Genomic DNA, 14,849 nt, shown 5'->3' with positions numbered 1-14,849 from the left:
TTGGTCAATCGAGCCCCCTCAGCAATACCTCCATCATTGAATTGCATTGAACCCCGTGCGCCATCTCCCTCACATGTCATCATCGGCGTTAAAGAGCATTGTTATTCACAGGCTCTCAAAGTTATAGTTTTGGACTTGATATTTTCTTAGCTAATATTGGGTGCATCCCAACACATAACAAATGATACGTGAGAAATGTTGTTGTTGGGGTATTGCTTGTCTGTTGTGGTCGCTAAGAACATAAACATAGTAAGTGAGAGAAAAAAGAGTTCTACAGAGAAATGGGGGAAATACGAGGGCTTTTTCAGTCATATTGATGAGTAAGCTGAATTTTATAGCCCATTCTGCATTAGCATGGAGAGGTCTTCAACTTTTGCAGTTAAAGATGAGTCCAAAAATGTTCCAGCATATGAGGAGTCGGAGGAACCCATCTCATGCAGACCAACTATGGATGGAAGTGCAGACAACCCAAATTATTCCGATGTTGAAGATCAGTCATGGCATTCACAATATACTTCAAATGGAGGAACTTATGTTGATGAATATGATTATTCTAATTCTTTTGATACTAATATTGTAGCAATTTGAGATCTCGCAAGGTGTTCTCTTTTCGATAGTTCCAATGTAGATCATGAGAAGGGTCCTGACCCAGAGGTGAAGGCACCATAAGAGAATGCACCTTCTGATCAAGGGAGGAAATTAGACAGTATTAGGAGTCAATATGAGAAGGAGTGTAGACTATGCCATATTACTCTGGAGACCAATAAAGAGGTAGGGGCATCTATTGTGTTGGGTAATTCCTGCAAGGATGATTTAGCTTCTTCTCACAAGTAGTGTACAGAGGGCTGGTTCAAAATTAGGGGTAACAGGTTAGTTTTTTTCCCAGTGACCGTCTTTCTTAAATATCCATATAGTGATATCTTATTGGCTATAACATTGTAGAATCAAATGCATGACTTGATTTTATGTGTGCCTATTCCCCTTGTCATAGGTTTTATCTTATATTCCTATCTTATTACATAAACATGACCAAGTGACCTATTTTTCATTTTGTTCATGTCTTGACACTAAATTAGTGCATTGTTGATCAATTTTGCATCTATAAAATACACCGAGGAAGGTGGGGTTTATGTTTCTTATCTCCTGAAATCCTCTAGCTCTATTTCTCACTCTGTTCCTACTTCTATTCCCTTTTCCCACTTCTGTTAACTTAGACACATATCACTCTTTTGTTGAGGGGCTCTTCTCATTAGTTGTTTGTGAAATAGAGGTAGCAATTTTGGAATGTTTTCTAGGTCATGTTCTTCACATTTTTGACAAATTTGTCACCTCAACAATATGAATGGTTTCAGTATAAATTATCAGGGTTATTTTCTAGAGCCTTGCTTCTTTTGAAAAATTTTATCAATGTATTGTAAGAGCACATAGAGAAGCTTTCACAAATAAAACCACTGAAATGGTACTGCATGTGAATTCTAAAAATCGGTGTTTTGTAAGCACTGTATTAATTATACTTTTTTTGTTGGGTTTGGAGCCAGATTATCTTCTATATTCAAAGGTATCACCGCATTGGACCCTAGTTTGAAATGGGGTGGAAACACCATCCGTAAAATATTCGCTGCAGGGGGGTCCAGGGCGTAAAATGTTGTAATTTCGTAGTCAATCTGGGTCGTTCATTAGGGGAAGATCTGACATAGAAGTTATGTTTAATTTAGTGTTTTTTGCCCAAGAAGGAAACCTCTCACTATATATGAGGGAATTGTATTCTGTCTATGTATATATGTATTCTGAGTGAGGAAGAGAGAGGAGATTGAGAGTGAAGAGGGAGTTACAACAGAGCTATTGTAGGTTGTATCTCTTCAGTTTGCTGGATAATATAATAAAAGAAGGATTGGTTGTCTCTTCGTGGATTATTTCAGGGAAAACTAGTGTTGATTCAAACTGCTAGTCCTACTAAGATGGGTAGCTATCTTAGAAACAAACAATCAAAGCTTTTTAAGAGTTCCTTTAAGTGTGATAGATGGAAGAGAAGAAAAGAGGACCAACCTGGATCTTCTGCTTTGATCCTAGCTTGATTTCTCCTTTCCTTGATAGAATTCGCCACTCCTCTCCTACTTGTCGCACTTCAAAGAGTACCTGTAGAGTCAAAGCAACAGCAAAATATCAAAGCAACTCTATCTAAAACATCATAAAAAATGCAGAATCATAAACACATTGACCATACAATTGCATTCATAAACAATAAGATTCAAAAATGCAAGATCATATGGAGGAAAACTCAAAGAGCTTTATTAATAGTAATGCAAGAGAGAATTACAACCCACCTGTCTGATCTAACATCATCATCCCTGTTGTAGAAGCCCTCTTCACCTCATGAACAAGAAAATCACCCAACAATTCAATTTCTCTTCTCAACAAACCAACATCACTTCCTTACAAAATACAAAATTCCAGCCTCCAGATCTATTAGATGAGGGATCCATTTATAGATGTCTTGCAAGGGTATGAGTTAGCTCTGGGTTTTTGATTAGTGTCATTCCACCGATAGTTCTTGGTTCCACTTGGAGATTTCATGATCTCTTACTCATCCCTGGGCGAATTCAAAGAGGCAAGTGTCACAGGAGAGGTTTTTGGAAGATTCCATGGTCATCCACCTTGCAAATTGTCTCTGCCATTTGCCTATTCTCGCTCATCACACCCCACAAAAGGCCATTTGAGTATGCATCACACCTGGCCATTTAGGCAGTCAGTATGCATCGCACCTTGCCCATGGAGTAGTCTGCATGGTCCAGTCTTTGCCAATTCTGAGTAGTTTTTTAGGTGGAACATTAGGAAATGATATAATCAGTTGACCATGATCCTTTAGGGTGTGGAACAACACTTTTAGGGACTTAAGGAGTCCTTAGTTTATGGACATATTAGTTTGGGATTGTAGTGCCCAAATATGTCTATAACAGCTGCCCCCTAAAGCATGAGGTTGTAAATCTTCTAATGTGAAGTGAAATGCTTTATTCATGAGGATCCGAGGTATTTGAACTGGAAGGTGACCTGTATAAGATACAATAAAATACATCATCATCATATTATTTTCATGATCTAGCTGAGGTGGGCATTCCGATATTTAGCTTTATAAATTCATTTTCATGTACATAGGATAGACAATCGTCTGTTGTTGCAGACTTGTGATTCTTCGCATGAAGAGTCATCTTCCATGGCTAGATGACTATCTATGCAGCTTCTGTGTAAAATTGATGTCTTTATTTTCCTGAATATATCGCAGCCTGGATGGATGAAACTAGATCCGGGGTCTTCAAAACTCATGCAATCTTCACCCGATGTACAAGTCGATCCATGTGAAAAGGTGTTCTGAAGTCGAACATGGAAAGACATCGCCTGATTACCAGCCAATGATGTAAGTTGTTAATAGACACGAGAGGAGTCACCGATAATGATGATGACCCTCAATGTACTACATTAAAATTCCTGTGGTGTGAATATATGAGCTGATGTCAAACACCACTCAAAGTCTTTCGGTCAAAGGTCATTGATGTAAACATGTCGTCGGAAGTGAGACACTTGCCATTGAGGCATGCAAGCTTCAAAGTACTGAAAGGGTTGTTTCTAAGTCAGCTTCTTGGATAATGAGCTGATGTCGACAAGAAGTGACCTGTCATAGGAGGGCCTTGATGTATCCCACATCTACGACACGAAATGGAGCAAATGATTTTTGTGGAGGTGAAAATGATCTGATGGTATGAGGTTCAGGAATGGTGGTCATGAAAAATGAAGCATGGATGTAATGCAGTGGATGAGGCATTTGCTAGATGGTTAATTCTCTGAATGACTTCTCTTGAACATATTGGTGACATTGATATGGACTAGTAGTGTTAACCCCATGGATGGCACGGCAGACCAATGGCGACAGTGAACGGAAACCCAACGCAACTCAATCACGGTGATGGAGTGAAAGTGTCATGTTCAAGAGCGACTTACTACCAATAGAGTTCTTCAAGTTTTCTTCCCATTTTTCCCTAGTCATTGCTGACCAGTACCTCTTTATTTTTGACAAGCTTGAGGAGGAAAACATATGCTTTGTCTATAATTTTCCCTTCGGGCAAACCTATCGCTTTGTGTTTAGCGAGCCTATCATCAGTGAGACTCGTTCTTGTCTGGGTGGACAAGTTTGTCACTAATGTTTTAACAAGTTTAACGACAAAGATAACTCGGTCATTTTCTTGTTTATAGGGTCTCAAAACGGATGAAAAGGAGACTCCAACAGTGCTTTTTCGTGGCATAATACCTTAGGTCTGAAAAAGTGTAAAATAATACGAAAGGGATGACTTTTCGATAGTTTTAACAAGTCGACAAAGACAAGCACTCGATCTTTTTGCTTAATAATCCCTCAAGTCCAAAAATATTAAAATATATGAGATGGATAACGTTCCCCTTACTTTAACGAGATGGGAAGGCTAATAGCTCGATGATCTTCTTATATTTAACAAGTCTAAAAAGAGTTTAAAAGAGGCTTGTTTTTTAGGAATGAGTGATATTTTTGGGTAGCAGATGGCTCCAGGTAAGTTTGGAACTTCTCAAAACATGGCAGTGTGAAGAGGGTGGCAATCAAAATCACTCGTCACAAATGTTCCTCAAAAGGGTAAACAATCAAGTGGAAGCATATGGTTGGCCAAATGAAATGGAGGTGACGGAAGGAACACAACCAAAGTTTAAAAGGGCAGATATCAAAGCGATCACAAAAGGTTATTTACCAGAGGCAGTTTTATTTTTTAATGAGCTTGAACCTTGTGCCAACATGTGCTCAGTGTGGGTTGATTTTTTAACGAGCTTGAACCTTGCAAGAACATTTCTCTTACCATTCCTTTTATAATGTATCTTGTAGATTTATTTTTTAATGAGCTTGATCACTACTATAACATGTGCTCATGACCTTTTTATGTAAGCTAGAAATGATCGAGCTACGAGGTTAAACGGTTAAGAACCTATAAACTAAGAAAAGCAAAGGTTGCTTGCCCCCAAATATTTCAGTAATAGCAGAGCTTCTAGAAAATGGAAGTTCTTGCGGCTAGGTAGGATTGTTTCTGTCGACTGACAAAAACACTTCCTTTGCTTTGCTCATCGAAATGGACGAAGGTGATTGTTGTAAGCCCCAATCACATAACGTATGAAGATGAATGTTCTAAGCTTCACAATCGTACAAAGGAAATAATCGCATCAGATTGATCACATAACCTACACGGGAATGTTATTCGGTCCAAGTATTATGACCTTTCAAGAAAATCTCTCATTTCCTCTAGGTTCGCCTACAGAAGCAGACTAGGGTGCATGCCCCCTAATCTTCATCACACTCACCGAACTACTTGCACTAATCAGGTGGATGGGATGAACATGGAAGAGACATTGTTGATGCGAAGAGACCATTTAGGGATGATGGTTCATTTATAGTTGTGTTTGAACCAGGAAATGAAAGCTGGTCGACAAGTTGCACCAGTTTGCCTCATGTGGAAAACGCATCACTTGAAAGAATGTGGAAACAATGGCTTCCATGCTATAGATATAATCACGTCCAAGGAGTAGATTGTAATCTAGTGGACCTTGGACTACCATCACGTTCAAATAAATGGTTTTCTTTCTCAAAGTTATCGGTAACCTTGGAAGGATCCCTAACAGTCGACTGGTTCCTCTGTTGAAGCCCATCAAATTTTGATTTACAGGCAAAAGCAATGGTGAACCAAGCGCTTTCCAAGAAGTTGAGGAAAGGATACTCACCGAAGCCCCTTCATATATGATTGTGCCAGACACGATCATTTTGTAAACTTGTACTATGATTTAGAATGGTACATTAGATGGAAGGCGAGGTTTCGCTAGTTGATTCCAATCAAAGAAAACAACTAGACTGCTCGGAGGAGGTACCGGATAAATGTCTGGATAATTTTCATGAATTGGGGGGTCTCTTCCTATGGTGAAGGAATGGGTGGATTGCCCCCAAGTTCATTAGACTCTATATCTACAAAAAGAATTTGAACGGTGTCATTCTCATCCTCTTTGGAAACTATATCATCTGAAGGTGGATTTTCTGAAGGCAAGACTGGGTCGACTGCCATCTTGACTAGTTGAATTTAATCCGGTATGGACTTAGAAGGTTCACTTTCAATTATAGTTGATTTGATCGACAATTGAGTTATGTCAATCGGGTTTCAACTACTGAAGGACTTGGCAAGAGTTTCTTGTATCCAGGTGGAAGCTGCTATGGTGAAGCAAGGCGGTTATCCAAAATGCTTTTGGCTTCATCCAGAAAAGGACGATGGTAAAGAGTGTGATCACCCTCACATAACCTACATGGAACTCTAGCTTTTCCTTTCTGTTGATTGACTTTGTTTTCACTAGTTGACACCGGGGAGACCATTCTCTTAAGATCTGCGAGATGCAAGGGAAATCTCGATGGTAATGGTTCTCCTTGCAAATTGCGCATGGAGTTTTTGGTTTGGAAACTTTAGTGTGTGGATTTTCGCCAGACGATGCTTTGGTGTTCCCTTGTTTAGCTAGCTTCTTCTTCTTCTCCTTCCCTTTATTTTTCTTCTCAGTTACTTGGTTTTTAGTGTCACTAGTTTCACCAAGTGAAGAGGAAGAAAGGGAAGGAGAAACAAACGAAGTAGAAGGCGAAGGGGTAACTTTAGTATCATCTGGTCGCTGATTAGATTATTGAGGAATTGCAGTGTTTTGAACGACAGAGGTCGAGAAAAGCCATACTGGCAGGCTGATTGTGATTCTTGGAAGGGACAATGTAGCCATATATGGAGAACCAATATCTCCCCAAGAAAGGACTACGATTCCCTCCAAGGGGGATTCCTTGATTGGTAGACTCTGTTATCTCAACCTCATATCAACGTAGGAACAAGTATGTTATTCCATTTAAAATAAATTTTAAAGACACTTGGAAGCAACTTGCTTTTTCAATTTTTAAGAGTCGAGAAAAAGCTAAATGTGACTCTAGTCGCCTTCATTTTTTAATGAGCCTAAAGTGACAAGTGCTCAGATAGACCTTTTCTTTTAAGGAGTCGAAAAGGAATGAAAGTGACTGCTCCGAAAGTCTAGATAGAGGGTTTACCAAATCGATCGTAAAATTGCAAAATACACCTTGGTGATAAATGATAGAGAAGTTACCATGGAATTATGTACGATAGTCAATCTTCCCAAGTGTTGTGTTTAGTGCATTACGATCGATATGGCGGTAGACACGGCTTCCTAAGGATAAAGGATATCATCATATTATGGTCTCCCAATATATACTTGACGGTACGGGGAGCACAAGTCCATACTGGCACTTATCGTATCAAAGAGGAGGAATCACCCAACCTTCGATGAAAACGATAGTTACCAGGTTTTATGACGCTAGAACACGTCTCTAGCCTAGACTTCTAGATGTGTTGCGTTAGATTCCAAAGCATTCTTATTTTCATTGAGGTTTATTTTAGAGTTGATCTTGCTTAGAAATTTGTCTTTCAAGGTTCACCGCATGATGTAGATGTGAAATTCCTAAATATGCAATCTAAAATGATAAACAATCATTTATGTTTTTTTTAGCAATGAAAATCCTAGCTACAAAGGAAAGAAGATAACAATTTTTTTCTTTTAGTAGAGACCACAGAGCACACACTAAATGCACTATCCTAAATAAAATTTTGCAAGTAGTCAAAATGCAGATGCACATGCATGTATTTGTTTTCTGCTTTCTTAATGTGTGAATGACAAAATGAAAGCTAAGTACAGATCTGAACTATTTTCTTTCAAAGCAACAGTACTAACAATTTTCTCTTTTCGAAACAAAAGGAATACTAAGATGACACTTTTCGATTTCGAATTTAAAACTGTTTTCGACATTTGAAATACCAATAGTTTCAAAATCAAGTACAATGACAAAATTATAATCAACTATCTAGAAGAGGAAGACTTTACGACACTCTCCTTTCAATTCAGAATGACAATTACGACACTTGCATCAAAAACGACAGTTTACTCAATCATCGCACCTGCAACACAGGGAAATAGGGATGCATCTCACCTGCAACAAATGGGAGGTGCGATGCATCCAGGTTGCACAGTTACAGACAGTGCGATGGGCTAGGGAGTGAAACTGAGCTTGGCTTTTGCTCAAAACTTGTAGCTAAGTTTAGTGATTTAGGCTGAGTAATGATGGACAGTAAACAAAAAGCATAAGGGTAGGATCTGATGAGGTTCTAAGCTACCACAAGGGTACTTAGGATGCTTTGTAAGTCTGATGTTCAGTTCATAAACCAACCCAGAGATTGACTGGAGTAGCATTTATCTACTTCACAATTGCATAGCAAAGGCGTTTCGAAGGCTTGCTGGCTAACTTCAGGCGCCGTATGTAGTTTATAAAGCAAACAATAAATAAACAAAACAAACTATTCGTTCCCCAATGGAGTCGCCATTTTGTTTCAGGGAAAACTAGTGTCGATTTGAACTGATAGTCCCACTAAGACGGGTAGCTATCTTAGAAACAAACAATGAAAGATTTTTAAGAGTTCCTTTAAGTGTGATAGATGGAAGAGAAGAAAAGAGGACCAAACTAGATTTTCCGCTTTGATCCTAGCTTGATTTCTCCTTTCCTTGATAGAATTCGCCACTCCTCTCCTACTTGTCCCACTTCAAAGAGTATCTATAGAGTCAAAGAAATAGAAAACTATGAAAACATCTCTATCTAAAACATCATAAAAAATGCGGAATCAGAAACACATTGACCATACAATTGAATTCATAAACAATAATATTCACAAATACAAGATCATATGGAGGAAAACTCAAAGAAATTTATTAATAGTAATGAAAGAGAGGATTACAACCCAACTGTCTGATCCAACATCATCCTCCCAGTTGTAGAAGCCCTCTTCACCTCATGAACAAGAAAATCACCCAAAAATGCAATGTATCTTCTCAACAAACCAACAACACTTCTTTACAAAATACAGAATTCTAGCCTCCAGATCTATCAGATGAGGGATCCATTTATAGTTGTCTTACAAGGGTGTGAGTTAGATCTGGGTTTTTGATTAGTGTCATTCCACTGATAGTTCTTGGTTCCACTTGGAGATTTCATGATCTCTTACTCATCCCTGGGCGAATTCAGAGAGGCAAGTGTCACAGGAGAAGTTTCTGGAAGATTCCATGATCATCCACCTTGCAAAATGTCTCTGCCATTTGTCTATTCTTGCTCATCACACCCCACAAAAGGCCATTTGAGTATGCATCGCACCTAGCCAGTTACGCAGTTAGTATGCATCACACCTTGACCATGGAGCAGTCTGTATGGTCCAGTTTTGGCCAGTTCTGAGTAGTTTTTTAGGTGGAACTTCTGGGAACTGATGTAATTAGTTGACCATGATCCTCTAGGGTGTGGAACAACACTTTTACGGAATTAAGGAGTCCTTAGTTTATGGACATATGAGTTTGGGGTTGCAGTGCCCAAATATGTCTATAACATGGATGTATCCCAAACTGGGTGAACCACGTATATCTGTATCTCTCTTGTTTTATGAATTTTTTGTGTTTATATTTTTGCAATATTTTATGTGTTCCATTGCTCTGAAATATATAATTTTCTAACATTTTTTTACTTCCTTGTAATTAAGGCTAGTCATATGATTAGCGTAGACAAGTTACTTAAGCTACCATCAAAATTCCTATTAAAAAGAGGCAATGGTCTTGTTATTATATGTTGTTTGACTTATTGATGTACCCTACCAGATCAGGCTATTTTAAGGTAATAATGTTCTGTGTTTTGTTTGCCATATGTAATATGCAGTAGTCTTACTTTCATTTTGGCTTTCTTGCATCCCTTTTACTTTTGTCATGAACAACCTAATGAGTAGAGAAAATGGTCTAAAAAGGAAATTAACACCTTAACTTATGAACCTTAACAATTGCAGGTAAGTGGGGTTTAGAATCTAAATTTAATACCAACTCAACAATTTTTTGTAGGTGTCACCAGAATTAGTCCCATCAAAGGAGTATGAGTAAGTAGCTTTTAAATCGACCTTCATTATTGTTGGCCATACCTAGTATGTTCATCTCTATTCTTTCTTAACACCAAATTGCAATCAAAAGTGGTTAGATCCCTTGGGCATGCAAAATTGTTGAGCAATACCATCAAACTTTGTATAATCACATTTGGACCCTGAATAAACAAAGGAAATGCTAAGTTATCTAGATCTGCAACAAAATCATGAATTGTTGCCTCTTTGGTTTCCAAAATTGAAAATATGTAGCTAAACCTTTGTCCAGAACAAGAATACCATCTTCATTTTCTCCTTATATATTCTCAAGAGGGAAAGCCATAAATCTCTTTGGCTTTCCAAATGTTGCTTGAGTAGACAGAATTTGGAGCCTCTAGAGTGACATGAAGGGGCTACATTCCTAGGAATAACCTCATCCATCTTCTCTTGCTTTATTTTAATAGAAATTGTTAGGATTTTTTTTTCTTTCCCATTGGACTAAAAATTCTGAAGATACTCATCTGCTTTGAAAATTCATTATGACTGAGTTCAAACATGACTTTGAGAAAGTTGTCCAGAATAGTATTCAGTTATGGTCTCCTTAGAGATTCTTTATTCTCCGTATTCTTGAAGGTGAGTACCAATCCCTGATGTCCAGACTTATGAAAAACTGTTAGATTGAGTGTTATACTCTTGACCTACAAGAAATCCACAATACCATAAATAAGAATAAATACAGCCCAAACACAAAATTATCACATGAAATCAGAAAAACTACAAGGTATTTTATTATTCAGAATCAGATTCAATGTTCACTTGCCTCTTCGAGGGGGAAACCTCCAATAGAGCAGAGGTCAATTACAATAAGACTCGATGATCTTTCCCTTACTAACTAAGACTATTTATAGTTAAATGACATCTAAAACCCTAAATACTAGTGGTCCCTTGCATAACACTAGTTAACCACTTTATTTATTAACTATGGCCCATTTAGAACTAATTGTGGTCCCCTTTCTCTAATGCAGATCAACCACTTACAATTATTAATGCAAAACATATTGACTTTATATCTAACTATGAATATGACTTAGCCCATTGGGCTTATTACATAAATAAAGGGGTTAGGGTTGGACCCTAACATGCCCTCCCCCATCAAAAGCAGCCTTGTCCTCAAGGCTAAAACTGCAGAAACTACTAAAGAATAGTGGTTGTTTTCCAGGTCACATATTCTGGAGAGGTTTCTTTCCACTTGATGAGGACTTCTTTGATTTTGTTGCTGCAGAGATGTCATTCAAAAGTATTGAGGGCTTGTTAAGGTCAGAGCCAAAGTGATCCTTCCTCATCCAATTCAGGTAGACTTGTTTGAACTCTACAGTTGTTCCCCACCACTTTCTTGAGGCATGATACATGGAAGACCAAATGGATTTTTGAAGTAGGTGACAAGGCTAGTTTGTAGGAAACTTATCCTATGCGTTGAAGTATCTGATAAGACCCATAAAATTTTGGTGCTAGTTTCTAGCAACCCTTTTCTTTGAGATATTTTTACTTATGTGATTGAAGTCGCAGGAATACCTGATCACCATCTTAAAATGATCACTTAGAATGATGTTTGTTAGCCTATTGCTTCAATCAGTTATGAGCATGATGTGGATTATCCTTGAGATGAGCGATCATGGTGGCATGATTCTATAGGAGTTGATCAACTGCTTGTACTTTAGAACATTCAGGGATATAAGAAACAAAAAAAGGTGGGAGTTGGCCATACACTGCCTCATGTGGAGTCATCTTGGTGGCTTCATGATAGGTAGTATTATACCACCATTCAGCTAAAGGTAGCTGCAATACCCATTGATATTGCTTGTCTAAAGTGAAGCATCTCAGATAGGTCTCCAAACATTTTTTGAATACTTTTGTTTAACCATCAGTTTGGGAATGATATGCAGTACTTAGTTGTAGTTACGTGCTCCATATTTTGAAATGTTCCTACCAAAATTTGGTGGTAAAAGTGGGGTTGCAATCAGACACAATGGAAGTCAGCATGTCATACAGTTTCAAGATCTAGTACAAGAAAAATGAATCCACCAAAGTGGGTATAAATGGGTGCGTTAAAGTGAAAAAATGTGGATATTTAGAAAGCTTGTCAACAACCACCATGATGACTAATATGTTGCCTGACGTTGGGAGACCAGTGATGAAATCAATGGAAACATCTGTCCAGACAGAAGTAGGGAGTGGGAATGGTTGTAAGGTTCCCGATAACTTGATTGTTTCCCCTTTGTTGCATTGGCACACATAACATTCATCTACAAAAGTAAGAATGTTGTTTTTCATGCTAGTCCAAAAGAAAGAACGACATGCATGAGCATCAATCTTCTGAAATATTGAATGTCTTGCAATTGGCGATGAGTGTAGCTCGTCCAAGGTGCGGGTTTTGAGGGTGGAGTTCAAGGATATCACTATTCGATCCTTCTAGCAAAGAATATCATCCTTCCAAGAGTATTATGCTAAGGAATTAGGATATTCTCTTAAGTTATTAATGAGTTTGGAAAGAGAGGCATGGGAAAAACATTCCTTGCAGGCCTCTTAATTAAAATCTAGTATCGGTAAAGAGATTAATAAAAGGGTTCTCTCATCCTCAAAATGGCATGATAAAGCATCATCCACTACATTTTCATTCCCTTTATTGTAAATTATCTCGTAATCATATCCCAACATTTTGGCAAGCCATTTATTTTGTTGTGGCAACAATAGAAGTTGCTTTAGAAAATATTGTAGGTTTTGATGGTCCGTGAGGATTTGGAAACATCATCCCAATAAGTATGGACGCCAGGTGTCTACTAGATGTCATATGATAATCATTTCTTTCTCATAAGTAGAATGACCCAGATTTTTTCCACTGATTTGTTGACTGGTGAAAGCCAATGGTCTACCTTCTTACATTAATACAACCCCAATACCTGCACCTGAACTATCACATTCAATCACAAAATTTTTGGTGAAGTCAGGTAGGGCCAATATGGGAGTGGAGAACGTGGCGTGTTTGAGAGCCAAGAAGGCCTGTTGAGTTGCATCAGTCCAGAGAAACTAATTTTACTTGATAATATTAATGAGGGGTCTAGCAATGCGTCCATAATTACAGACAAATTTGTGATAGTAGCAAGTGAGACCCAAGAATCCCCTCAAACTCTTCAAGGTTTTTAGTTGGGGCCAATCTTGAATTGCCTGAATCTTTTTCAAATCAACCCTCACTCCTTCATGACCCACAATGTGTCCCAAATTATTGGCTTCTTCCACGACGAAAGAGCACTTGGATAATTTTACAAATAATTTGTGATCTCGGAGCAGTTGCAATATCTAGTCTACATGTTGGGGATGTTTGTCCCAAGTTATGATGTAGATGAGAATGTCATCGAAGAAGACCAAGATCTGGTCTACATGTTGAATTTTTTTGTCCCAATTTATGATGTAGATGAGAATGTCATCGAAGAAGACCAAGACAAAATTTCGGAGATATGGTTTCAAAAGGTGGTTCATGAGGCTTTGAAAAGTGGATGGAGCATTACAAAGACCAAATGGCATGACCAGAAATTCATAATGGACTTCATGAATTTGGATGACGGTTTTGGGTCTACTTCCTTCATGAGTATTTGGTGATAGCCCGAGTGGAGGTCTAGCTTGGTAAATAATTTAGCACCATGCAGTTCATCAAGTAGATCATCAACAACTAGAATAGGAAATGTGTCTTTGATAGTGAGCTTGTTAAGGGCCCGAAATTCTGGACACATGCGCCATTCTCCATATTTATTTAGAACCATAACCATTGGAGATGAATAAGGGTTGATGCTGGGACAAATAACAATGGCTTTGAGAAGTTCCTTGTTGATTTTTTTAATTTCATTCTTTTGGGAAAAAGGATATCGATGTGGGTGGACATTAGGCAGTTGGGAACCCGAGACCAAAGGGATGCTATGATCATGTTCACCCCTAGAGGGTGGAAGCTATTTACGGTTTTCAAAGACCCATTGGTGTTGATCTAATAATTATTGCTTCTTCCTCGAGAACCTCAAGTGATGGAGCTTCATCAGTTGAGCTGTTATCAGTAGCATCAATTTGAAAGAATTTTAGTTCCTTGCATTTATGTCCATGGGAGTACTTGTCATCAAAGTAGTAGCACAATCCTGGTTTCCTTCTTTCGTCCATTTCCACCAATGACAGCTTTTGAACCTTAAGTGTTTGGGTGGGGCCCTGAGCCTGGGTGGGACATGCCTTGGTGGTGAAATTTGGATGATTGGATTGGGAATTTAAGGAATTTTCCACATCTAAGGTCTTGCAGCATGCGTCCAACCAAGTAGCTGGGTGGTGCATCCAGACATGGGCTTATATGGGTTCTTTTAGGCCACTAATGAAATATTCTAAGTAGAAGTCATCTCCTATACCGTCATTTCTGATGGCCAATTATTCAAAGGCTACAATGTAGTCCTTTACTGTAATTGTTTGTTAGAGCTTAGTGAGATGACCCAAATAATTAGATTCCTAGTCAAAGTGATCATATATATCTTTTGAGAACATGTTCCAAGTTTCTCTCCATGGATAACATTTCTGATGCCAGTGCCACCACTGTCATCTCTCTTGGTCCATATAAAGGGATCCCACATGTCGTTTAGTTCCATCTTCGTAGATATCATTAAGGGAGAAATATTGTTCCATTTGTGCTACCCATACTGCAGGGTTAGAGTCATTAAATTTGTACATGGCCAGCTTAGGTGTCTGGTGGTTGGAAGAGTGGTGATTTCCATGGAAGTGAATGTGATGGTTGGATTC

General features: G+C 38.4%; 1 pseudogene; it reads left to right on the top strand.

The window, feature by feature from the left end:
* The first annotated feature begins 354 nt into the window (after nucleotides 1-354).
* Nucleotides 355-942, top strand: LOC149171036 (uncharacterized; annotated as a pseudogene).
* The last annotated feature ends 13,907 nt before the right edge of the window (nucleotides 943-14,849 follow it).

The sequence above is a fragment of the Pinus tabuliformis genome, chromosome 4_2 (assembly GCF_031772625.1).
Source record: "Pinus tabuliformis cultivar Carrire ecotype Pingquan chromosome 4_2, CPIR1, whole genome shotgun sequence".
NCBI classification, from domain to species: Eukaryota; Viridiplantae; Streptophyta; class Pinopsida; order Pinales; family Pinaceae; genus Pinus; species Pinus tabuliformis.
Note: the sequence above shows the minus strand (reverse complement) of the source record. Positions and strands in the feature narration are given on the sequence as shown.